Genomic DNA, 7,376 nt, shown 5'->3' on the forward strand with positions numbered 1-7,376 from the left:
TTTTCTTTCTTTTTTTGGCATGGGGCGTTTTCAGGAAATCATATGTAGGCTGCAGTCAGTTAGAGCTGTCTGTTAAGGTGGACTGGACTGTTGGGTTTTGAGGTCTGCTTGGGAAGCCTCCTTCCATTCACCATGTGCATGACACAGTGAAAAAGACCTATAGTAACCCCTGTGTTATACATTGTGCTCTACAAACAGGACAAGAAAACAATGAGCCGTCACCATGAAGTATTAAAAAGTCTTTGTGAAAACACTGTTGATAACCACAATCTTCCTAGGAATATTATGCTGATTTTTTTCATAAGAGTAAAAGACAAGGTTCAGAAAACATTGGTGGTTTTTCATATGAGGACTTCCAAATAAATAAGCACCGGGACAAAGACCCTTTATGAGATTATTTGCCCAATTGTAATGATAGTAACTGGAAAAGTGCTGTTTCTGTGGAAACTGTGTGGGCTCGCTCAAAAACCGCTGAAAATGGGGTGTTCAAAGCTGTTGAAATTAAGAGTTAAGCTGTAAATCACAAGTACTGCAAATGGTGTCACTGAAACACTGACATGTTACACTGAAACAGATGTGAAAGTAACAGTTTGGTCAGATGTGACAGACATGATGCTATCAGAGCATTAACACTGTTATACCTCAAAAAAAAAAAAAAAAAAAAAAAATCCAAAAGTGTAAAAGCTATGAAAAAACTGAAGGAAAAAAACATACTTGAAGTGATACTTAATGTAAAAGTAGTCGAAGGGGTTGAAGTATTTGAAGAACTAAAAGTAGTAACAGTGGAAGGGTTTAAAGTACTTCAAGTAGCACAAATGTAGTTGTAGACGTGGTAATAAGGACTGAAATACTTGAACTTGACTCAGTTGTGTGTCATTTGCTCGGGTGTGCGTGCCTTGTGCGAGTGCATCTGTCGTCCTCTCAGGTGTGCCCCACCCCGCTCCCCCGTGCTCTTCATCCCTCCCTGTCATCGTCCTCATCATCGTCATCCCCCTGCTGCCTGCCGCCTGCCTCGGTCAGGCCTCCTGCTGCTTCTGTTGTCTTTATTTTGGCTGCAGGTGTGTTTTCTTTTGCATTATGACTGAAATGTTTGTAATATGCTCACTGGGTCGGCACCTATTGCACACCTGTCTGGCCAGGAGTGGGGTCTCCTCAAGATGTCTTTGGTTTTTTTCCCGGTTACAGCTGAGGTTTATGGGGGAGTTGGACTTACATGAACTTGAACTTGAAGCAGAGCTCAGTTAAAGTAGCTCAAGTAATACTAGAAGTAGCAGCACCAGCAGTAATAAAAAGGTTTGAAATACTTGAACGGAGACTGCACCTAATAGGAGTACAAGATGTTGCATTACTTGAAGTAGTACTGTAAGGGTGCTGTGTGTGTGTGTGTGTGGAGGGGAGGATGACGTACCTGAAGAGCAGAAGTAGTCTTAAAATACCTTCTTCCTCTTTTTTTTTTTTTTTTTTTTTAGCCTTTATTTAACCAGGTTTGTCCCAGTGACATCAAAGAGCAGCAACACAGTGGCAACAATGAAATGAACTTAAAAGCACATAAATCTGAATCACATTACACTGATCAAAGAAAACATTTGCACACAGACAACTTGGACACATAACAAGGAAAGTCGCCTTCATTTTAAACTCATTCAGGGTTTCTGTGTTTTGAAGTTTGAGATAAACCTGTGGATCGCTCCACGCGGCGAAAACCTCAGAGCTTTCTCCCCCAGTTCAGGTTGAACTTTGGGAGCAACGAGTCGCAAAGTGTCCTGAGAACGGAGATTGTCATTTCCACATTTCAGATTTAAAAGAGAAGATAAGTAAGTAGTGTGGATTTAGCCAAGAATGGGTTTATGAATAGAAACATACCGGTGACTCAGCCGGATCACTGTAGAAGTGACAAAACAATACGGGAAAGGGAGGAGGGACTGCAGACGTTTTCCTGACACAGTGTGTGTGTGTGTGTGTGTGTGTGTGTGTGTGTGTGTGTTTTGACCTGGACCTGGGTAAATACATCATTTGAATATTTTACTGTTGAGCTCAGAATTGAATTTCCAGTGCTCATTACTACATTGTATCAGCCACCAAGATATTCAAGACAATTTCTACAGAAATTCTCAGAGCTGATCTCACTTGGTGTCACTATTGATTAATCCTGAGTGCATATCTGAATAGTCATATTACTAAGAAGAATGACTCCAAAGCTATGGAGCTAGTGACTGTGTTTTTTTTTTTTTTGTTTGTTTTTTTTGTTTTGTTTTGAAGCCAACCGATTTGAAACAAAGACTGAGAGGGAGTTTTTGGTTCAAAAGAGATTCTAGTAAGACAAGGCTGAAGCAAAAGTTCTCTAATGTGATGATGTGAGATGATCTGAGCCGCACAGTTTGTGGCTGCTGTTTAAATGACATGGTCGAAAATCCCAACAGTACCTTGTCATCTGCTTCAGATGTTGCTGCTGCGCTGAAGATTTAAAAAGAGGTCGACTGACAGAATCTCGACACAGTTAAACAACAACAGTATTAATGAGATGAGGAGAGTCTGCCGGGTAGCTGAAGGAAAACAAGCTCATGACTGCCTACAACAAAACAGTACGCCTGGTGAGAAGGGGCAGCTTTTTCGAAATTTAAGAACAACAACAACAATAATAATAATAGTATGATGATGATGATGATGATGATTAATTTATCATGTAGAAAATGCTAGAAATGCTTGAATATTATTTCCCAACACTGGCCAGTATTGCTGATAAAGCAAAGACAGATAACCTCCACAAACCCTGGAAAAAGGATGTAAGCTTGGGGAAATTCACCTGTATTATATTAACTGAGCTCGGTAAGACTGTCACTGAGTGCAGCTCCTGTACCTGCAGCATTTTTTAAGTGGGTGTTAGACACTATCTCAAGTGTCCTGAGGATTATTAATACATCTCTTCACATCTACATATCTTCCCAGATGCTTTCAAAACAGCTAATGTGAATAAACAACCTCCACGGTAATGCCCTGAGCAGCTAAAGGCCGATATCAAACCCTCCGTTCATTAGTAGCTAGCCATGATCTAAGAAAAGGCTTTTCATATATTGAAATATTCCTTCTTGACACAAGAACGCCCGAGGTTTATCTCCTTCCCTGTTGATCTCAAAGCCTTTTTCTTTTTTTGAGTCTTACATGGCAAAGAAGGAAAGTCAGTCAGGCTTTAGGACATAACCACAGCACTGAAACTGCTCTTACTAAATTAATCAGCAACCTCACACTAAACTCTGATGAACATAAGGTCTCAGTTCTTCTTCTCTGAGACGTAAGCGCAGCGTTTGATATGATCGACCGTGCTGTCCTGATCAGTCGTCATGGGAAGATGGTTGGTCTGAAACTGGTTGGTGTTATTATTGACTCAGACCTGAACTTCAACAGCCATTTAAAGTTCATCACTAAATCTGCCTATTACCACCTGAAAAACATTGCTAGAATTAAGGGTTTCTGTCTAAACAAGACATGGAAAAACTTGTTCATGCATTCATTTTTAGTAGGTTGGACTACTGCAGTGGCATATTTACAGGCCTTAACAAAAAATCAATCAGACAGCTGCAGCTGATTCAGAACGCTGCCGCCAGAGTCCTTACAAACACCAGGAAACTGGACCATATTACACCTGTCATTAAATCACTACACTGGCTTCCTGTGAGTCAAAGGATAGATTTTAAAATCTTACTGCTGGTCTACAAAGCCCTGAATGGTCTCGGACCAAAATACATGCTTGATCTACTGGTTCCCTACGAAGCATCGAGACCCCTAAGGTCATCTGGAACTGGTTTGTTGTGTGTTCCAAGAACAAGAACCAAGCAAGGTGAGGCAGCATTCAGTTATTATGCTCCTCACCTGTGGAACAAACTTCCTGTAGATCTGAGGTCTGCTCAATCTGTTAGCTCCTTTAAATCGGGGCTAAAAACACTACTGTTCAATGAAGCGTACTCTTAGATTCAATACTTACCTGTTGTATTGCCTGTACCTTTAACTACGCACTGTTGTTTTATGCCTCCTTCGCACTCCAAGGACTACCTGTTGCCTTTTATTTTTCTACTTCTTTTCTTTCCACTTAAAGTGATGCTGGATTATTGCCAAATAGTCCGATGCTGGGAGAGGGCCTGATGTCGCTGCGGGCGATGTCAGAATGGGTCTAGTGCCAGAAAAAGTTCTGATGCCGGAAAAGTTCTGATGTCAGGAAAAGGTTCTGATGTCAGGAAAAGTTCTGATGTCAGGAAAAGGTTCTGATGTCGGGAAAAGGTTCTGATGTCAGGAAAAGTTCTGATGAAAAATTCTGATGTCAGGAAAAGGTTCTGATGTCGGGAAAAGGTTCTGATGTCGGGAAAAGTTTCTGATGTCAGGAAAAGTTCTGATGAAAAATTCTGATGTCAGGAAAAGGTTCTGATGTCAGGAAAAGGTTCTGATGTCGGGAAAAGGTTCTGATGTCAGGAAAAGTTCTGATGAAAAATTCTGATGTCAGGAAAAGGTTCTGATGTCGGGAAAAGGTTCTGATGTCAGGAAAAGGTTCTGATGTCAGGAAAAGTTCTGATGTCAGGAAAAGTCTGACGTCGGGAAAAGGTTCTGACGTCGGGAAAAGGTTCTGATGTAAGGAAAACTCTGATGTCAGGAAAAGGTTCTGACGTCGGGAAAAGGTTCTGATGTCGGGAAAAGTCTGACGTCGGGAAAAGGTTCTGATGTCGGGAAAAGTTCCGATGTCAAATGAGATTCCAGGGCTGAGGACTGAGCCCGGACTGAAATCTCCAATAGGAGAGGTTTCAGAGTCTAAGGAATCAAGAGGTTGGGCTGTCGGCATCCCTGCAGGGGGTGACCAGAAGTCCGTATAGCTCAGGCAATGTACTGAGCCTGTTGATATTTTATGTTACTGTATTTTATTTTCGCTATCATACCCAATTCTATTTCCCTTTTTATTGACTGTTTTTATTGTTTTAAATTGTGTTTTGCTGCTTTTAATGTCTCTGTAAAGCACTTTGAATCACCTTGTGTTGAATTGTGCTCTACAAATAAATTTGCCTTGCCTTGCCTTGCCTTAAACTGGTTTAAAATGTACATTGAAAGGAGAAAGTTTTACATCGGTCTTTGGGGCTGGAAGAAAGTCAGTGATGCAGCCTATGTCAAGCATGCCCCAAAGCTATGAAACACACACCACCTGTGGATATCAGGGAAGCCAGCTCACTAAATATTTTTAAAAGAAAGCTTTAAGCCTATCTCTGTACTTTTACGTTTTAACTCGCTGTCTGTTTTTGATCAGTTTTAGCTTGACAGTTACAAGTTATTTTAATTTAGTGGGTGGGATTTCCAACCTATCTGCAAAGTTTGATGGCATTTGATGACAGTGAGAAAAACATACAAAATTAACCCATGAATAGTAATGAAATTAAACTATTATTCATTTTGCTGATTAAATCCACAAAGCACTTCAAGCGGCTGGGGTGTGAGTTGTTTACAGGTCAGGACTTGTGTACCTCTGTGAAAATTGTATACAGTGACAGCCTGATTGAACCATTTTAAACACAGCAAAAGTTATGCACATATACACCATCACTATAACCATGATGTCAGTATTTTTTCACATCTTTCTGGACGTTTCTTGGTCTAACACCTGGTCTAACAAACGGTTTATGGTCAGCTGAGTGGCTGAGGGGTTTTGACTCACCACTGCATTCATCCAGACAAGCCTCGACTTGTACGTCTGCTGCAGCAGCAACAGGCACGGAGGTCAACACCTACATGATGGTGGACTTGTTCACATCTGATATGACAAAAAAATCCACTTCTACTTTGAGATTTGTGGGATTTCTAAGTTGTAAATATATGAATACCATAAATCATTTTCTTTCAACAAGTCCTGCCCGTCTGTCTGTGTTTATTTGTCCTTGGCTGATGGCAAAATCCACTTTGTTTGTGTTACTCAACTTCGACTCAGCTCACTGCTATATCTGGTTGATGCTCCTGGCAGTGGCCTGTATAAATCACTCAAGGCTATACCCAAATGACTCACAATTACTTTGCCAAATAATTAGCACTTAAGCTTTTAAGCTTGCTCTAAAACCCAAAGAATTACTGATTTACAGCACAAGCATCAATCTTGCAGGACATGGTCTGTACTATATTGTTTATAGCTAACTAACTTATTAACTAACTAACTAACTAACTAAATAAATAAATAAAGAACATGCATCTTTTTTTCACTGATTCAAAAAATAGGCCCATACTCCAGCAGAAGTAGATAAAATATAACCTGTTGATGATCATTAAGAGGAAACAAACATCAATGAAACGCCAGTATATTTTATATTTATATGCGTGGTCACTTGTCAAACAATGTAGATGGTACAACTCAAGCTCACCTCACAGTTCTTCTTGTGGTTAACCCAAACAGCCTGGGAACACGAGCCACATCACTTCCTGTGAATCAGGATTTTCCCCAGGAAAAACCTACCCGTCTCTGGTTGTTTACAAAAGCAAATGTCAAAGCTTTTGTCATCTCGCTTTGGGCTGAGTCACTGTTTTGTGACAGCAACTCATGACAGACGTTGGTAAAACAGACATTTATTACATGAAAATGTTGTGGATTGTTATTTTTAAAGAGCTTGTATCATCATATTATGCGCATCACTTTTGACCTGCTTACTGTGATGCATACTAACACTTTATGTCATAAAGAGGTAATAGGGTGGTAAACCCTGTTTGCAAACCAAAAAGGTGAATAAACTGTGTTTAGCCTCCTGCACCCTCCACTATATCCCTGTTTATAGCTGCCAGAGTGAAAAATCACCATATGCCTGTAATATTCCTTTGGGACTTGAAGGGTGTCTGCTGCTCATAACGCTCGGTATGACCTTAAGATACTTAATAGGATTTTTTTTTCTTCCCTTTTTGAGAGGACTGGGACATGAAGCATCCTTCTAATATTTACTAAAAAAAATTCCTGTAGTTGTTTTTCATTAAGATGATCCATATGTCCTCACCTCGCTGCACAGGAGCCTCAGCCAGAAAGGTGCTGCCTTTTGAATTAATACATCCAGATCTGCGATGATGAACGGGTACACGACAATGGCTCCCGCAGCCATGTTTCTGATTATGTCATAGGAAATTGTGTGTTAATTTTGTGCATGAGACCTGATTCTGTTGTGTTACCATGGCAGCCGCATCATTGTGATAAACACTGCAATGGCATTTGTGAATAATATTGTGACTCTTTGTGTTTCATGCTCTGCTCACACATGCAGCAGCGGGGCTTATTGACTGAACCACATTGTTAAAATAATGCGGACATGATGTCAGGTGTACCAAAAGAAACGGCCGTGATTCGCTAAGAATGTCCTTTCTGTTCGTTCATCTTG

The sequence above is a fragment of the Myripristis murdjan genome, chromosome 21 (genome assembly GCF_902150065.1).
Source record: "Myripristis murdjan chromosome 21, fMyrMur1.1, whole genome shotgun sequence".
Classification (NCBI taxonomy): Eukaryota; Metazoa; Chordata; class Actinopteri; order Holocentriformes; family Holocentridae; genus Myripristis; species Myripristis murdjan.